This window comes from Stegodyphus dumicola, chromosome 11 (genome assembly GCF_044657685.1).
Source record: "Stegodyphus dumicola isolate Sdum_Otavi_A_Nest chromosome 11, ASM4465768v1".
Lineage (NCBI taxonomy): Eukaryota > Metazoa > Arthropoda > Arachnida > Araneae > Eresidae > Stegodyphus > Stegodyphus dumicola.
The window spans coordinates 159,423,186-159,438,965 of record NC_140778.1 but is presented as its reverse complement, the minus strand read 5'-3'; the positions used below and the strand labels follow the sequence as shown (position 1 = coordinate 159,438,965).

The window sequence follows — 15,780 nt, the reverse complement described above, 5'->3', positions numbered from 1 at the left end:
ATAGAATGGTGGGATACTCGAGTTTTTAAGCAAGAAGTGAAACATAAGGACTTCGAAATTCATTTTTTCTAATGAAGAGCTCTTAAACAACTTTCTACTTTTGGGGATGTGAATTCTTTTATTGAACAGTTCTAAATTTGGTGACTTACCAACATTTTAGCGGTTTTAAAATAAATTTCTATAGAAAATTTTTAATTCCGAGATCTGGGAATTTTTCGACGATTTTTTTAAAACATTGTAACAATGATAAATTTTATTAAAATAATGATACTTTATTGAAATTATATTTAAAAAATAAGATTAAAATTAAGAAAAATTATTTTTCGCTATTATATTATAAAGTTTCATTTCGGCAACTGATACAAGATTTTGAATCCGAAAAATAAACAAGGTATAATGCTGTAAAATACAATTTTTGGAACAGTTCTTAACAAAAGCAAAATTAGCTATGTAATTAATTAAAAATGTCTTCTTTTTAATTTTTTCCATGTAATTGTCTCAGAATCATCAGTTTTCTCTGTAAAGTTAATTTTACATTTTTTCCCTCCCCTTTTTTTTCAAGATATTTCGGGCTTTTTGCTGTTACAGAATTCGTAGGGATAATTTTTCTTTACGGTTTTAGCCATTGCAGCTTGGAAAATTTAGAAGGATTTGAAGGCAAGATTTATAGACCCACGATTCTAAAAGATTCCAGAAATATGACAAAACGCAAAATGTCTCCATGGTATTAACTCGTAATGAATGCATTTTAGAGAAAGTTTGCGATGAATTTCTTACTTTTTGGAGAACGTCTGGAAGAACACTGAAAATACAATATTTTAATGTTTTACTTCTGATACTAGAATCTTAACATATTTATCTTCCCTTTATTTTCTCTACTTTTCGCTAGACACAAGCATGGAAAACATTAAAAATGCTTTCAATCTTATCACGTGGACAGGCATTATAGAAAAGAATTTTTTTATTAATGCAGAAACTGAAAGCTTGTAATTTAAAAGATTCATCTAATATGTTTTAATGCATCATACACAGAACAGGTGCTAGGCATTTCCCACCTGATGCAATCTCTGTGGAGCCTAAATTCTGCTGCTTAGTACCTTTCTAAATTTTGTCTCCAATGCCTGTCTAAATTCTAAAAGCTTTGCCATTTCTAGATTTTGTTGCTCGGTGTGTCACTAAATTCTAAAAATTCTGCCACCCCATCTCTGTAACCGGCCCTTACCATATATATTTCAGATTTCTTCTGAATGTTCATATTACTAAAGAAATAAAATTAGCAGCTTTTTCTATACATTATAAATGCTTTTATTTTTTTTAGAATAACAGAAATCCTTAATTAAATCCAAAAATTCTAAAATGAAAAGGATACGTGTTGAAGAAAGAAACTGAATACATAAAAGAAAATTATTCTTCAAAGATATGTACAGTTATTATCATGTAAATTACCCAATTGTTTATGAGTTCTGCCTTTACTATAATTTCCCATTTCTGTTTCCTCATAAGATAGAGTTACTGACCCTGTTTAAACTAAAATTAAACTGTACAGCCTTTGACCACTAGTCCACATTTCTAGTTTGAATTTGACTGTTCTTGTATTACATCACCATGAGCTGTAATTGATTTTGTTAGCATCAAAACATGCCTTTATGTTCTAAGTTCTTTTTAAATAAGAGGCTTAGTTAAACCTTTGTCTGACATTGTAGTTACTTTCAGACACAGAGATAATTTGCTTCACGTCTGTCAGGAGGTTTTGGACTATTTAACTTTTACCAGATCAAATAAACCCTGATAGCTACACTGCGAAGAGATTAACAAGTTAGGATTAAAGCATGCAGAAACTAGTGAGAACATTGGTTTGCGTATTGAGAGAAATTTCTGATTGTTAAGAAAGATGCTTAAAAGAGAAGGAAATCGATATAAATTAGCCAAAATGTCTGGTAAGACTTTGAATTAAAAAGATGCATAAATAATTTGTTGAGTGCTGTTGTTACAAAACATAAATGTTTTGTAGCTTTTAATGTGTAATTATCTTAATAGCGTTTAAGAATCAATGTCATAAATTACATGTATTTTAAACTATGAAATTTGATTAGATTGTGATTTTATTAGGGCTTTTTAAAAAAATATCGTTAAAAAATAAAATTTAATAGTGGCCATGTAAATCCATAATGACTAAGTTTACCTAACTACCAAATTAATTATTTATAACTAACTGCTTATCCTTGAAAATTATCTCTGCATATTAAAGCGAGTTACTGAATTTCATTTATCCTTACTGTGGTCACAAAATTATAAAAAATCATGTAAAACCTATTCTTTGCATCTAGCGAGACTTAAAATAATACAGAACAACTTATCACCTCTGGTTCTTTAATGGCTTATTGGAACCATAAAGTATATTAACTGGGTTACAACCCCTGGAACTCTACATGAAGCTACGACACTAACTATACAGACAGAGCCCAACTAACTTTCAAAACTTCCCAACAATGCCTATGTCAGGTCTTTCAGGTTTGTTCTAATCAGCAAGTCTCTCTCTCTCTAGGCAAGTAGCAACAGTGACAACATCCAGTCTTGTTATAAATCATGCTGATTATCATCTTAATTCTCATTTTAACCTATGCCGCTTGACATAAAATCTACCTGTTATTTACTAAACCTCTAGACTGAACAAGTATGTGACAAAATGAGAAATAAAAAGAAATCAACATAAAGCTAACTGTTAGTAAAACATAAACAAAGTGTCACTTATCCTCTTTCAAATATGTCCAACTATTATGAATGTAAAATATTTAATGCTACTTAATAAATTTCATAAAGTTTATTTTATTCTCATATTTATTAATATTTATGTTAATTAATTCATGTTTTATAATAATGCATCCTACTTATGAATCTATTTTATTTTTGGGATGGTATTATAAAAGTGAAGTTCATGCATAGATAATAATTTTAATTGAATTTATTCAGTTCCATGTGCTCATAGGTCCTTAATGCTTTTCACTAATGGTTCTTAAAAGTACTTAATTTACATGTACAGAAATGTGTACGAACCCTGCAAACCCAGTGCTTCTTAACTCCTTTTGTTTGGGTTGCCCACTTTGTTTCGGACAAACCCTTAATAGAGCCGATGTGTAACTTTAGTATTGAGAATACATAAAGTAGTCAATCGAGTTCTCACAGCATTTCCTGCATATTGGGTCTTGTGAAAAAAGTTCCACAATATGAAGGTGTTTTCTGAAATATGAGTGCCCCATGATAAAGCCCACAATTATTTGTATCTTCAGTCTTGAGCATCTAAGAACTTCAGAAGCAATTGAGTAACTTGAGTAGAGGTCATTTCTACCTCACTCAATGAAGTGAGTGAGTTAGAAATGAGTAGAAGGTGAGTGAAGTACATTTCTGCTCCTTCGATTGACTTCCTCTGGGTTTCCTTGTTTTGAGAAGAAAAGTTTACCTCAGAGGTTTTGCCTGCAAAAGCAGAATTTATATTTAAAAAAAAAAAGACCACTCAATATTGCCTGTTGTTGTGTAAACCAAAATACTCTAGAAGTTGCGAGGTATTCTAGGGCCTCTGTTAAGATACTATAAGCACAGTATGAAATACCCTTGGCACGGGTCGCATAACACTAGGGTTATGGTAGGGGATTTGCAGTTTCTTATTCATTATTCGAAGCTATACTGTGAGATAACACAAGACATCTGGCTATCCACCACCCACCGACGATCCTGGTAGCCACTCAATCCCCGTGAACACAGTATAATATCCTGTAACATGCTTTCTAAAAAAAAATTAGGAAAGGATTTTTCAGTATTAGTATTTTCTGTAAATGATGGATAGAAATATGAAATACTTACAGAATATTTTTGCATGAAAATTCACACATCGGTTTGTCCTTGTGTTCAACCATATGTGAATGTGCCTAAAAACAAAACAAATAATATATACTATATATATTTGTGGCTGGTGACAAAAGACATATGTTTAATTTTCAAACAACAGTGCTTAAAATTTTTTTCCATGATAAATGGATGCAGCTAGTAAATTAATAATTCACACCAAGTTCTATGTTTTAAATTTCTGATATGGATTTTGACATAAATTCTACTGAGATACAGGGTGATTATAATTAAAGTTTAAGTTTCAAACCGCTATAAAAAAAGAACCACTCATGAAAATGACGTCAAATTTGAAAGGAATGTTATTGAAGAAGGCGGAAAGCGTATGGCAGAAGAAAAAATTTAGTTTCAAAAGTTAGCAACAGATGGCGCTGCAAGCGAAAGAAGACGTAAATTAAAATGTTAGTTAAATTTCAGTGTTATAAAGCCACCAGGTACCAGGCTGTTCCTCATTTCGCGTCTCAGACGTTCGCCATGGGTGTTTCACTGCAGGACCGCGCTCTGCTGGTAAAGCTGTATTACAAGAATGATGATTGTCAAGAGTAGCTCTGCAAAAATTCAGGACACTGAACGGTATAAAAGAAGGCGTTGGTCCAATGAGTGTCGTAGGTCTAAAGAAAATGATGCAAAAATTCGAAACGACAAGTTCGTTTGATGTGCAATCTGGTAGAGGGAGAAAACGAGTGCATTCGACGGTAGTTGAAGAAGTGGCCACAGCATTACAGGAGGGGTCGGCCGGTGGTGTGCAACCGTGCAGTGCACGAGGAATTGTCCGAACATTGGACAGGCCTATGAGCACAGTGCTGAAAATTGTACGAAACATCCTGCAATGCTATCTGTACAAAAATGGCCATGTGCAGGAGTTGCTTCCGTCTGACCTGACAGCTAGGGAGACGTTTGCGTTAGAATTCCTGGCTCGCATGGAAGTGGATAATGAATGGCCGTGGAAAATTTTGTGGACAGATGAAGCCCATTTCCATCTGACAGGATACGTGAATACCCAGAATTGTCGAATATGGGCAACAGAAAATCCACTGGCAACGCACCCCGTACCACTTCATCCTGAAAAGGTAACGGTATGGTGTGGCTTTACGGCATCATTCATCCTACAACCATATTTTTTCGAGCAAACGAGTGCTTCCGGTCCTGTTCCCGCAACCGTCACTGGTCAGAGGTATGCGTCTCTTTTGTGCAACCACGTGATTCCAGTTCTGCAACAGCATGGATGTGTGGATGAAATCATTTTTATGCAAGATGGCGCTCCTCCGCACATTGCACATCCCGTGAAACAGCTGCTGAGGCGTCATTTCGGAAATGCTCGAATTATCAGCCGTCATTTCCCTACATCCTGGCCGTCCCGATCGCCTGATCTTACTCCGTGTGATTTCTGGCTGTGGGAGTATCTGAAGGATGTTGTGTTCCGTGCTCCAATTGCAAATTTAGCGGAATTAAAGGCACGCATTTCGCAACACATTCTGAACATCACCCCGGAGACACTGCGATCCGTTGTGGAACATGCTGTTTGTCACTTTCAACTTGTTGCATACAACGGTGGACACCATATTGAACATGTTTTGCGACAGTTCCGAACTTCTTTGATGAATGGTTCTTATGCGGTATGTCGCCGCAAAACTCTTGAAACCGATTTGTCCCTTTCGATGTGATATGTACAGTCATGCAAATAAAATTATTCAACAATTATAATTTGTCAATGCGTTTTAATGTGTAACTTCCACCTTAGCCATTGTTTTACGAATCATTTCTCGTTTCTCGTCGTGATTCTGCCGCTTACAGCGCCATCTGTTGCTAACTTTTGAAACTAAATTTTTTCTTCTGCCATAGGCTTTCCGCCTTTTTCAATAACATTCCTTTCAAATTTCACATCATTTTCATCAGTGGTTCTTTTTTTATAGCGTTTTGAAACTTAAACTTTAATTATAATCACCCTGTATTTTATGACAGCGCCAACTACGAGTATACTCGTAACTACAGTATATTCGTATATTTGTAGTTGGCGGTTGCGTATAACAAAGATTGATTATTTTTACAACAAGTATTACAACAAAGATTATTATAAATTGCTTGATTGTTTTGACAGTTCCTATATTATTTACTAGTATATAATTACGTATATTAATTATAATAAATATCATGAATTGCGCCAAATTGTTGCATTTTCCCCTAATCCCCAAAGCCAGAGCCTTCAAAGAACATGAAAATACTACGAGTTTGATATTATGTGGCGTACATAAAACAAAAACGTGCTGCGAATTAACTCGTAGCTGGCGCCTAAACACAGACTTCGACCTACTACGAGATAACTCGTAGTTGGAAGTGAACATGTTAGTAATCTTAGGTTGTACTAAGATTTAGGTTTCGAGAAATCAATATAAACTTGGATTTCCAAAAGCACTTGCATAACAAAACTGGATTAAACTTGATATTTAATACGTTTCTAAGTAAAAGAATGAAAGCAGAATTAGGCTATTTAAGTACTTAAAAATCAAAATAACTAAATTAAAATTTATGTAGAGATAAATTATGAGCTGGTTTTATCTAAGATGAGCAAGTTTAAAGATTAACAGGATAAAGTGTAACATAACGACTAAAAAAATAAATAAAAGCGATGACCTGTAACTAGTAAGATAACCAGTAAGATTTAATGATAATCAATCAGAAGAGGTTAGTGGAATAAAGGATAATACTTAGCAAGCCTAAAAACTCGAAAATTTCACCGAAAAAGGTGCAGACGATAAAATGCAAGAGAATGAATGACATCTATAAAAATTTTTATAGACACCGAGCATCTATAAAACATTTTGAGAGTGCAGCCATTGACCGATACTAAAAGCAAAGGGAATCATTTAAAAAAATTGCAAAACTTCATATGAATTAGGGAACTAATGTATGCTGGATATTTCAGAAAGACGGCTTGATTAAATATCTTAAAACATTGGTTGTAGATCTCATGGATCTCAGTTATGAAAATGAATCAAATGAAATAGGTTTTTAGATTATTATAATTTTTTTACCGACTGCCTTTAGTGAAAATATATGAAAGTTAAATTTTTATAAGAAAATTTAAAATTAGTAAGTTGTTTCTTTTTATATTAAAGAAAAAACTGTAGTTCTATAATGTGTGAAGTTGGCTTTGAAGACAGTTATTCAAATTGTATGACTCGTGCACATTTTGAAAACAATTCTTCTAAAGTAAGATCTTGTCTGATCCTGTCTTCTAGAAGTAACTTCTAGAAATTCACATTCAAATACTTAATATGAGTGTTTATGGTACTATTTGTTTTTGGTGTCTCAAATATTAATTTTATGGAAGGTAATTTTAACTTTATAAGGATGGTAATTTTTTTATTAATTTGCCTATGGAAAACATTTCTTTTACAAATCCCAAGTAAAAATTTAAGTTTCATATATGCTTCTACTAATATATTGCGATCAAAACTGTTACAATTTAATTTTCTTATTTAAATTATTTCTTGAACTGAAACTATGGATCTATAATCAGCATTTCAGGTGACAGTTAATCATTCAATCATTTTGAAACATTCTGTATAAATATTTCACAACATAAAACTGAATACCAGGTGATCACAACTATAAGATTTACACATACCGTATTCAAAGGCTACAAAAAGGTATTCTGCAGGGGGGGAGGCAAGTTAAAAAAAGTAACAACGAATATTTTTATGGTAAAATACAAAAAGAGGGAGGAAGCATTTATAAGCACTAAATGAAATCAGGATCAGAGAAGATAGTGCTACTTTAATTACTGAAAAAAGAATTTGATTTGCATAAGTGATGAACTGTAGCATATCACTCATGTGAAATCAAACACCAATTATGTTCATGCAGGATGTATAGAAAGTAAAAAGTGATCAGCAATGTGCTCAGTAGCTGATTACATTTGCTTCACATATGCAATGAAATATGGTCTTCCAGTTCTGCAATTTAGAGGAAAGATGTTGCAGTAAATGTTTGATATATTTTTCTTGTCTTCTTCATTTATTTAATACGCTCCTTTTTTCTGTATTTGAGTATGAAGTATCTCTATTCACACAATGTATGAACTTTTTTTTTTTTTTTTTTTTGCATTCAATGAGTAATGCATTCTGAATTTTGATGTCAGTTCACTTGAATGTTTACAGTTATAGAAGTATTATTCTAAGCAATACAACTTTAAATGCAGTTGCCTCATTGTTGTGGTCATTATTGTGTCTATGATGAAGCCTATTTTAATAGTGCCATGGGTGAAGATGACAACCCTGGCAATATGCAAAATGCCATGATCATAGAGGTTTGATTTCTTTCAGAAAAGGTAATTCTTTCAGCACACATTTTTTATTGTGTGCATAATTCACAACAGCACACAATAAGAAATGTGTGCTGTTGTGAATTATGCATCCGGACAGTTATTGCATTTTCTGTAGGTTTTCCTATCCTTTCTGCCAATTTTTAGTCCTCTGTGATGGCCAGTGCTAAGCCTGGCTATGGTTTTAATTACAAGTCGATCACTACTGATGTTATGGAGCTGTGCTTTATTGGAACTCGATGTTCCTTCAATCTGCATTCGGCTGTGGCATTTGCTTCTGAGAGGGTGACATTTATGATAATTATTATTGTTGAAATTTCTAGCATTTTTTCAAGTTTATCTGCATTCTTGTTATCTGTGATGTTGACATATGCTGGCAACCATTGAATATGGTTACAGATATAGAAATATTCTACACAGAACAACTTAATTGCAATTGATCATTATAATAAATATTTTAAAACAAAAATTTACACATCAGATGTGAATTCTGTGTCTATATGCTAGATATGAAATTTCTTTTACAAATAATTTTAAATGTATGAATTTTGGAAATGTTTCACTTTATTTTGAAACAGCTTATATATACTGGGGTTTTAATAATTTTACTATTCGTATGTAGAATATTCTTGGATAACAAAGAAATTGAAAAGTAATAGTTGACTAACTGGCCTTTTTATTTTACATATTTATGATTGCAATTAATATACATTTGAAATTGCCAGTAATTCACAAAATACTCGTTAACTAATCATTACTCTGCTTTATGTGTTAGAACTAGCTTTAAACAAATAATATACATCAATAAATTATGCTAAATGCTTTAAAATTCCACATCCATCTTCAGAAACTGCACTTAAGTTAGAACTGTATTCATAGAGAATTTAATTATTTTATATTTATATATACAGTAAAATCAGTCTTCATTCTTTGGAAAAGCACAGAACAAAGTTTAATATTCTTACTAAATTGTCAATGGAGTTTGTTAAAATTTAAAAGCTATCTGCATGCAGTTGTTCTAAGTTTATGCAATCACATATATTCTTTGGTACAGAGAAAGCAAAAAATAAAATTTGATATTCTTTATTTCTTCTGTTTTATGAAATGAGTTGACAAATGGTTTTGTTGAATTTTATGAAGCCATTGGCACTGAAATACTTGGGTTCATCGGAACCATTTATTTGAATACTATTTTGTATTGATATGTATGAAAAATTGCATTTTTTTAATATACTGGTATATTTTTCTTAAATGCTTGTGAAAAAAAGGTCCTAGAGTAAAATTAGATCTCATCCTCAGTCCCACATAACTTTGGCAAATTACTCTACCTGAATTTGGACATTTCTTCCTTTATAACACAAATATTCAGTTAATTAATGTCAGAAATATAAAATAGTTTAATTAAATAAATATCAAAAAGTATTAAATTACCCACAGATAAAATAAAACAAGTCAAACTGAATAAAAATAATCAGAACTACAAATTTAAAACTATGTTTATATAATTTCCAAATTTAGACCTGCTGAATACTGCTGGTTCTAACCTAGGCGAATGGGTCATTTTACTTCAGAAAGCCCTCTAGGAAAGCATCTCTCCCCCTTGTGTGCTTCAAATAGACTAAACTAACCATTAAGTTTAATTATAAAAATTAAAAAACACGAATATAACTCATGTCAGGGACTTAATAACAGTATGCAATATGTCTACATAAGTCTGGTTTTATTTTCACATCGATTGATCTTAGAGATATACTTCCAGTTGTAAAATTATTTTAAATTGTACAAATACTTATGTTTTGACACTTTAAAATTTAGAAAATCCATTTAAAAACCTATTTTGTAAAAATTATGAAATCTAATATTTTTTATAGTAGTCAATATATTGTTACAAATTTGTGTACATATGTAAATTATTTTAGTGAAGTTATGTTTAAAACTGTAGTATCTTTTGAGTAATGTCACATGAAAATCTGCAGAGTCTAAGTTCTGCCGAAAAAATAAGACTATAGAAGCGAATTTATTTAACATTGAAGCAAATGGCTATCTCGGTAAATTGGCGAAATATCGCCAAGATGACAGCGGTTTTGGTAACTAATTTTTTGTCACTAAATTTGACGACAAATCGCCCATTTTCGTTCGGTCCTTGTATAACTCGAGTTGGTATTCTATGTAATGATCCCTATATGAAATTGTAACCGTATTCGGCTTCATCTATCTTCGAGTAATTTCGAAAAGTGGAAGTGACTTGAAATTCCTCAACTGACAGGGGGAAAATACAAGAACGGGACAGCATTATTTTTTCAATTCAGAGTACGGAGTACTGAGATATCTCCGCATGAGCTTTGCTCTTTAGATGTGCTTTGCATTGCGTTGTATTTAACGTTCTTATTAGTTTGAAGTGTATCTACTGAATGTGTTCTCTGATACTAAGAAGAGCTATACGCATATTTTTGTATAAAGTTCGAGAACTCTTAATTGTTTCTTTCGATGAAAATAAATTTGATCGAGCTATCATCGGTTCTGTGTGCATTCAATCCATTATGAACTCGTAAGCACGCAACAATGTTTGGCGTCAGAAGTAGGCTTGAATCCCGTACAAGAGCAGTGGTGAACAACTAAGAAAGCTGGTGACTGTCTGTGCTGTATTTCAAGAAAAGATCTTCCATATTTTCTTGAAACCTTCAATTCTGTTAAGGAAGAGATGGAAGATGTCCAAGATTTGATTGAAGCAGGTCAAGAGGAAATGAAAAGAGAAATAACCTCCATAACGGAAAACAAATTTGAGTTTATAAGGAGGCAGAACAGACACGGTTGAAAATGAAGGTGAAGAAGTTGAAGAAAGAGTTATGCTGTTGCACAACAAATCAGAGAAAGAGTTTCTTCTGTCAAACAACAAATCGAAGAGCGAGTTTCTACTGTTTGCATTAAATCGATTACAAAGATTCTGCTGTCAGCAAAGAAGTTGACAGCTTGAAAAAAAATCATAGCGACAGCATGAAGCGATTCTGATGGATTTAAATTTTTAACCATGCCTTCTCGCCCATCTCAAGCTGTCTACTTGTAATGGAAAGACCTGGCAATTGTCTGTTTTCTATAGTGACAGACATAATTGGATGAGATTCTCAAGCTAAGGACTGCCATCTCGCCGCTTTTCTAAGAGCAGATATCCTTCAAACACCACCCGAAAAACAGAATATAGACTTGTTAATCCGGCGTGTTAAAGCTGGGCTATGACGAGAAATATTTAAAACACGATAGCAGGCTTCAGTTAAAATCGCGCCAACAGAAGCCCACGGATACACTCCAGGAGTTCACCATGGCTGTTGAAAGACTGTCTGATCTCGCTTTTTCGGATTGCCCATCAGAAAGAAGGCAAATCCTGTGCCTGTAGTACTTCAGCAATGGAAAACGGGATCCTGAGATTTAAAAAAAAAAAAAAAAAAAAAAAAAAAAAAACCACCTTGCAAATGGCGGATGTCAAGTATCTAAGAAACATTTTAATATACACCATAAAATTCGAGGCAGCACAGCAAGCGGTCGCAGAAACTGCCACCCAATCAGAGCTGCTCAAGTTCAGAAGCCAGTGATCAAGTGACTGCTTGTCTAGACGACTGTCACCAGGAAATTCAGTACTTTGAAACAGAATAGGAGTGACAAGAAACTGATCCTAAAGTGCCGGAACTGCAGTACTTAAGGTCACATACGAAGAAACTGCAAATTACCCCAAAGCATGAAAATTAGTAAGTATGCAGGAAACAAATTAATGGGCATCTTTTGTGGAGTGGAAGGTACTAGATACTAAGAAGCCCTATTTTAAAGCACTTCAGATTTCTGCAGTGAGTGGCTGCAGTAATGGACTTTACATCACAGGATATATTAATGGAGTTCCTTGCTATTTGGCCATCAATACTGAAGCCACTGTTACCATCATCAGAAAAATTTTATCTCAACAGTCGGAATGTAAACTCATCAGGACCCTGCCCTGCATTACCCTCTAGACTGTGTCCGGTGATAAAATTGAAACTGATGGAAAGTTAAACGGTAACATCACATTTGGGAGTGCCACCTACAGTCACATGGCATATGCAGAAGATATTGTCGATCCTTGCACACTCGGATTTTCCAAGGAAATATAATTTTTCTTTGGACTTAAAAAGTAACGAACTGCATTCTGCCACTGAGGACATGACCCTATTCGCAGTTAATGATGAAGGAGTTAAATATGTCCATGAAATCATAGCTCAAGACGATATCACAATACCAGCAAGAACAGAATTTTTACTTCCTGGATCTCTAGTCGAAAACAGAAATTTCCCCTACGGTGTATTTGGATATCCCAAGGTCTCTAACACCGCGCGAGGAGTACTTATTAGCCTCGGCACTCGTCAACTAATCGAAGATAGTTATCCCGGTGAGAGTTGCCAATGACACAGCACAGAATTGATGCCGGGAATCATAAACTTCAGCAACATCCAAGACATTTTATGATCGCTTAACAGGATAAAGTAAGGAAACTTTTAAAGGATACGGAAGAAAGTGACGTTATCAAACTGTCAACAAGTCCTTGGACCTCTCCCATTGTCCTGGTTCAAAAAAAAAGACGATTCAACTACATTTTGTGTTGATTATCGGTGGTTGAACGAGGTTACGAAGAAAGAAAACTGCCCTCTTCCTAGAATTGACAATATTCCGGACACTCTTTCTGAAAGCAAGTGATTTTCGATGCTTGATTTAAAGAATGGACTTTGGCAGGTAGAGATACAACCTGATGACCGAGAAAAGACGGCATTTACTAACGAAAAGTACTCTGGCAGTTGAGAGTGATGCTGTTTGGAATATGTACTGCGCCAGCAACATTCGAATGCCTCGTGGAGACCATGTTGAGAGGTCTTTCTTACGAACTTGTCTGATATATCTTGATTTCTTACGAACTTGTCTGATATCTGGATGACATCAGTATCTTTGGAAATAATTTTGAAGGGCATTTAGAAAATATTAGGAACGTACTTTAGAAATTGAAGTAAGCCAATCTAAAATTTTGCAAACGTAAATTGTTCAGAGAAGTGATTTACCTTGGACATGTGATCTCTGAGGAACGTCTCTGTACAAATAAAGAAAAAGCGTCGGTAGTTAAAAATCAGAGATTCCCTGAAAATCTCCATCAGCTAAGTTTCCTGGGGCTTTGCACAAACAACGGAAGATTTGTGAAAGATTTTCTTCCATCGTAAAACGTCTATAAAATCTCTACACAAACTGACAGACAGAAAAAAAAAGTTCTTCTGCACAAAAGAATATGAGGATGCATTTAACAGGAAGCTTTAACATCTTGAAGATTGAAGGAAGCTTTAACATCTTGAAGATTGAAGGAAGCTTTAACATCTTGAAGATTGAAGGAAGCTTTAATATCTTGAAGATTGAAGGAAGCTTTAATAGATGCAAGCAATGAGTGTGTAGAATATGGTATATATGGTTCATGAATGTGATATACGAGGAGGAAATAACAGAGGATATGGAATTGTGCTCAGATTTGAATCCAATTGAGCATGATCGGGATACACTGTTGCCTTCAACTTCCAGTGAAGAAAACCTGGTAAAAATCTCCCAAAACCTTCATTCATCATGTAATCAATTCAGTTTTTCACAGATGGGAAGTTTAGTGTCTCACAAATTCAAGATGGCTGCACTCTGAAGTCTGATAAAATACATTAATGCATACCTCTATTTTTTTCTGAAAGATCTTTCCGCTACGGCAATTTCCTAAAAATTGCTGTGGCATATGCCATAAAGGTGCAGACAATCGATCATGGTACTCTTTTCTTATATGTGTAAAAAATGAATTTTTTTATAACATCAGATACGTTTCCTATAAATTTATCCTTATACTTTTATTTAATTCTCATTTCATAAATATATTTAATAGTGTGCGGCATATTTATCAGCAGCTATCTGTGTATTTAAATTGCCTGCTCTCATATCAGTTGAGCAGAGTTCATACTCAATATACAAAATTCTCTCCCTCCTTCCACCATGCTCTTCATGGTGTAACGGTAGCAAACTTGGTGCGTATTCGAGACATCCAGGTTCAAGTGTATATAATGTAAATAGTTTACTAAGAGTATGGTCCTACTTGTTTACAAATCTGTAAATTCTTGCATTTATTTATTGATTTGTTGTTTATCTATCCATCCATTGATTTTTCCTTAGTTGTAAGTATGGCTTCCTTCCCAGGGATTGTACTGCATAAGGCGTGCATTCCTTGGGGTGGGGACTTTATGAACTCCATTACGAACTTTTATGAATATGTAAATAATTTTAGTGAAGTTATGTTAAAACCGTAGTATCTTTTATATAATGTAACACTACAATCTGAAGAGTCAAAGCTGTGGAGGAAAAATAAACTAATAGGGAAAAGTCTAATCAACATCGAGGTAAACGGCCCTCTCACTTACTTGGTGCTGTCAAACCTGGCATTTTGGTCCGGTCCCTGTATAACTGTAATTGAACCCTATATGTAACTAACCATAACTGGCCCTCATATACATTCCAGTAATTATGGATAAGATGATATTTCTCGGCGGCCAGCACTAACTATTTAAGACATCAGCTCTCTTTTTCAATTCAAAGTCAGCTTTCGAGTATTGAGATATCTCGGTGTGAGCTTCACTCTTTAAATGTGCTTTGCATTGTGTTGTGTTTAACATTCTTAACAATTTGAAGTTTAACTACTGACTGTGCCCTGTGGTACTGAGAAGAGATGTACGAGTGCTTCTGTGGAAAGTTCCAGAACTGCAAAGTGTTTCTTTTTGTAAAGTAAATTTGGTCAAGCTATCATCGATTCTGCGTGCATTCAATCCATTAAGATCCCATAAGTACGCAACAATATTTAGAAAAATTTATACTCATAAAGAGAAAAAGTTTGACTCATGTATTGAAGAATGTATAAAAGCAGCATTAAATAGTAAAAGGCTACATTATTCCGAAAGCTGACTTTTAGACTGACTACCATTTCCTCAGCTGGTTTTTAGAATTTAAATTTGCTTATTATTATTGATTGAAGGATATAGGGTAAATTAATATATATAAATGCTTGAGTTACAATTGGGACTTCTGATGGATTTATTGATGATTACAGCTGTTCTTTTCATATTTTAGAACACCTGTTAATTTATAATGAGTTCATCTATGATAACTAGATAATATTATAATTAAAATTTTTTTGTTGGATGTTATCCCTTTTTAGTTAAAAAAATTATAACTTTTTTTTTCCAGTTGCCACCGTGCCCCCATTGCAAAGTACACTCACTACTGATAAAGAAGTATAAAAAGAGCATAATTATTAACAGAAGGCCATGGATGATTATAAAATAGGTGCTTGATTGGTCAAATCCAGATTTCTGAATTTAAACCTATGAAAATTTTAGAAAAAATTGCATTTAAAGCCCCCAATTTAAATTTCAAAAAGACATTTATGGCAAGTTTGATGTAACTGCATCAGTCTGGAATTTACCAATATGTTTGCAATAAAAATAAAAATTTCATCTACAGTTTGAAAAATC

At 33.7% G+C, this 15,780-nt stretch overlaps 1 long non-coding RNA gene across 1 annotated transcript; it reads left to right on the top strand.

Annotated features, from left to right (window-relative positions):
• Positions 1-6,371: 6,371 nt before the first annotated feature.
• On the top strand, positions 6,372-15,768 carry LOC118197511 (uncharacterized). Its single transcript, XR_004759617.2, has 2 exons — positions 6,372-6,990; positions 15,494-15,768. It is a non-coding gene; the product is annotated as an uncharacterized LOC118197511 (long non-coding RNA).
• Positions 15,769-15,780: the final 12 nt, after the last annotated feature.